The sequence below is a fragment of the Melanerpes formicivorus genome, unplaced genomic scaffold (assembly GCF_026170545.1).
Source record: "Melanerpes formicivorus ecotype bairdi unplaced genomic scaffold, bMelFor1.0.p_v2 SCAF_92, whole genome shotgun sequence".
Lineage (NCBI taxonomy): Eukaryota > Metazoa > Chordata > Aves > Piciformes > Picidae > Melanerpes > Melanerpes formicivorus.
Genome location: NW_027142444.1, coordinates 75,660 through 79,713, shown reverse-complemented (window position 1 = coordinate 79,713; position 4,054 = coordinate 75,660). Strand labels below are relative to the sequence as shown.

The following is a 4,054-nucleotide window of genomic DNA, read 5'->3' as shown; positions in this document are numbered from 1 at the left end:
CTTTCCAGCCTGGTTCCTCTCCAGCTAGTCTGACCCCAGCCTGTAGCAATGCCTGGGGTTGTTGTGGTAATGTGTAGAACCTGGCACTTGGATGTGTTCAATATCATGCCCTTGGACTCTGCCTGGAGGAAAGCAGAAAGTCTGTATGGAAGGTTTCAGGACAGGAAAGAACAACAGGCTGCTGACGACGGAAGAACGGTGTGATGATAAAGAAGAGCTGACTGCAGTAAACAGCCTGAAGCGCGAGACAGAAGGACGCTCGCCTCCGTGCCGGAGAAGCTCAACCTGATATGGGATGAAGATAATAATGGAGAGCTGCATATCAAAGGAGAAAACTCAATTAGCAGCAGTGGTGCAAGAATGCCAGGGAATTGCTTAGCCTGCTTGGTTTTTCCTACATACACTGCTTGTTCTGTACCACTAAACAATTGCTGCTTCACCAACCAGGGAGTCCATGCATGCTTTCCAAACTCTGCCCATCTGTCCAGCCTGTCAGGGTCCCTCTGCTGAGCTCTCCTACCTTCCAGCAGATCAACTCCTGCCCCCAGCTTGGTGTCATCTGCAAAGTTATTGATGATGGACTCGCTCCCCTCATCCAGATCATCAATACAGATATCGAACAGGATGGGACGCAGCACTGATCCCTGGGGGACACCACTAGTGCCCGGCTGCCAGCTGCATGTGGCACCATTCACCACCACTCTCTGGGCCCAGGACTCCAGCCAGTTCCTAACCCAGCACAGAGTGCTCCTGTCCAGGATGTGGGCTGTCAGCTCGGCCAGGTGGTTGTTGTGGCAGACAGTGTCAAAGGCCTTGCTGAAGTCCGGGCAGACTACATCCACAGCCTTCCCCACACCTACCAGGCAGTCACCTGGGCATAGAAGGAGATCAGGTTGGTGAGGCAGGACCTGCCCCTCCCACCAAATCTTTGCTGGCTGGGCCTGAGCCCTTGCCCGTCCTGCAGGTTTGCTGTGATTGCCCCCAGGACGATCTCCTCCATAGTCTTGCCAGGCACTGAGGTCAGGCTTACAGGCCTGGAGTTCCCAGGTTCTTCCCTCCAGCCCTTCTCGTGAATGGCATCACACTGGCAGCTTCCAGCCACCTGGGACCTCTGTGGTCATGCAGGACTGGTGGCAAATGTTGGACAGTGGCTTGGAGCTCATCTGCCAGAGCTCTCTGCCCTGGGATGGATCCCATCTGGTGCCATAGACTTGTGAGGGTCCCAGTGGTATCCCAGTCCCTCCCAGTTCTTTCCCAGTCCTTCTCAGTCACATTTTTCTGACAGCTCTTGGAAGAACATTTCTGTACAGGTGTTCCCCAGGGCTCCTCGGCTGCTCATAACTCAACAATCTTGGAGGGGAATAAAACCCATGGAAAGCTGAGCGTGAAGTGACAAAGCAGGCACCGCCCCCCCCCAGGGTGGCACCGCCCCCCCCCAGGGTGGCACCGCCCTTCCCAGGGTGGCACCGCCCTTCCCAGGGTGGCACCGCCTCCCCCAGCGCGGCACCGCCCCCCAGCGTGGCACCGCCTCCACCCATGTGGCACCGCCCCCTCAGAGTACATCACCCCCCCCCCAGCCTGAACCCCACCCCCCAGCGTGGCACCGCCCTCAACAACATGGCGCCGGATGCTTTAAAACGGCTCAGTGCAGGGTCGTGGCTGGTAGAGGTTGGAGCTCTTCTGCTGTGTCCCAGGTCAGTGCTAGTCTCTGCTGCTTTGTGGGGTTTCTCTATAGCAGCCGCTGGAGCTGCGCGGGGCTTGGGGGGGTGGCCGCCGGGGGTGCTGCGGGGGGCTTTGGGGGGTGGCCACAGGCGGTGCTGCACGGGGCTTGGGGGGGTGGCCGCCGGCGGGGCTGCGCGAGGCTTCGGGGGCTGGCCACGGCGGCGGCGGCCGGCGGGGCAGCGCGGGGCTTTGGGGGGGTGGCGGCTGCTGCCTCAACTGTACCTAGAGATACCTGTAACTCTGTGCTTCTAGTGCATGCAATAATGACGGAAGTGTGGAGCTGTAAGTGATAACAGAATTGGCCCTTTATCTCTTTTTCTTTTCTTGTACACCCAGTGTTTCCCCACTCCTGTTAGGAGTCTTGTCTGCAGGACTCTTGCTGTTCTCCACATGTGGGGTGTGTGTGTATGTCTACATCAGGAGCAGTCTATACGTTGTGCTTTGGAGAACAAGACCACAAGTAAGTCTGCTTTGTGTTGCACTCATGAGGAATGAGCTGCCCTGGGAGGTGATGGAGTCACCATCACTGCAAGTGTTTAAAGTAAGACTGGATGAGGCACTGAGTACCATGGTTTGGTTGACTAGATGGTGGTGGGTGATAGGTTGGACTCAGTGTTCTGGAAGGTCTTTTCCAACCTGGTTAAGTCTGTATTCTATTCTGCTTTCCCGATTGCTCCCAGCATGGCCCCTGTGTTCTCCCTCTTCTTCCCAGTAACTCCAAAATCCTTTTCTAGTGCTCCCAGTGCCTTCCCAAGTCTCCCAGTGGGGCCCCAGATCTTCCCTCAGTGGGGAAGTGTTCTCCCAGCATGCCAAACTCTCTTCTTGGTGCTCCAAGTACCACCAGATGCTGAGTGTGTGTTTTGGGACAGCATCAGTTCACAGCTCTGTGAGTTAAATGAACGCTGAAGGGAGAACAAATGATTTTGTGGTATTTTTATTGAATGCATGCTAACCTCCTCACAGCTTTACAATGTGAGTAACTGAGATCTGTTCTTTGCTTTTTGCTTTATTCTTTACAGATTGACTCTTTGCTTTCCACTTCATTAACCGAGCAAGCAAGACGTGCAGCAGCGACACGGTCGGCACAAGGGCTACGGCTGCTGCGACGGTACAGCCTCGCCCTGCCAGCCTAGTAGGGGATCTCCTGCTTGGCTTGTGTGGGCTCCAGGTAGGGTTTGATCTGTCAGTCAGGAAGGAAAGGCTGAAAAAGAAACTGCTCAGTCCACGCTTTTACCGAGGAGCTGAAACTTCTTCCAGTGTAGACTCCAACCGAGCAGGTAGGTAAGCAAGCAGAAGTCCTCTGATGGGTATAATGGGAGTGGCAAAGAGACTTCCCTTGTTTCCAGTGTGGACAACCTCTTGTTTGTCCCCTGACCGCAGGAGCTTTTCACAGGGGCTGTGTTCCTCACTAACAGCAAGGCTGCGCTCGGCCCCTGGGGATGCTGCAACCGTAGCAGAGAAGTTGTGCTCCTGGCAGTTCTCTCTCCACCTGGATCAGGATGAAGGTGCAGGCCATTGCTCTGCAGCTAGGCACCGCTGGGAGCTGCAGCTGGTGCCCAGATCAAAGACAGCTTTGTCTCTAAGGCCAGTGCTTCTCTGCAGAGAAACCAAGATTTCTCTGTAGGTGTTGCCCAGGGTTCCTCATCTGCTCAGAATGCCCAGCTCCAGTGCCAGGCTGATGTCCCCTCACAGCCGTCACTCTGTCGGTGCTTGCCTAGAAGTGCCGGAAATCTTCCTGGAACTATTGGAGAAAAGGAAGCTTTGTCTGTCTCTGTTTGCGGTGCCCTGAGAAGGACTTGTACCGACACAGGCTCAGAAAGCTGAAACAAAACAATGAGAGCAACAGATGGAAGAGATGGGTTGATTGCCAGCAAGAAATGCACCAACTGCAAGGTGACTATGGGGTAGTAAATCCCAGAAGGTGTGACATGCTTGGAGATGCAGACCTGCGCAGCAGCTGTCACAGAGGAGGGAAGCGCAGCAAAAACTCAGCTGTGTGCTGAAGGTGCAAATCCTACTGACAAGGGCATCCGTGGGTCGGGGTGATAAAAAGCGGGGCAGCCCCTCAGCTGTCTCTCTTTCCTTCCATGATACCACATGGGGGTGGGTGCTGATGCAGGAGAGGAGCAGGTGAGTGAGGGGCGGGGGATGCTGCCCAAAAAAGCTGCCTGAATGCTCTCAGAGGGGATGAAAACCCATGAAAAAAATGTTAGTCTGAGGTATTCCAGCAGAGAAAAAGCTGTGCTCTTAATCGAGAGATTGCAGAACAGTAGTAATGTGGATGCAAAAAGGCTTTGAAATGACTCTTATTTGCAAACTAAAAAACCCCATA

At 54.7% G+C, this 4,054-nt stretch overlaps 1 long non-coding RNA gene across 2 annotated transcripts; it reads left to right on the top strand.

Annotated features, from left to right (window-relative positions):
* Positions 1 to 2,052: 2,052 nt before the first annotated feature.
* On the top strand, positions 2,053 to 3,345 carry LOC137455192 (uncharacterized). 2 transcript variants are annotated; one of them, XR_010990796.1, is made up of 3 exons: positions 2,053 to 2,182; positions 2,742 to 2,999; positions 3,138 to 3,345. It is a non-coding gene; the product is annotated as an uncharacterized lncRNA (long non-coding RNA). The 2 variants fall into 2 exon arrangements; XR_010990797.1 differs by lacking the exon at positions 3,138 to 3,345 and adding an exon at positions 3,103 to 3,116.
* Positions 3,346 to 4,054: the final 709 nt, after the last annotated feature.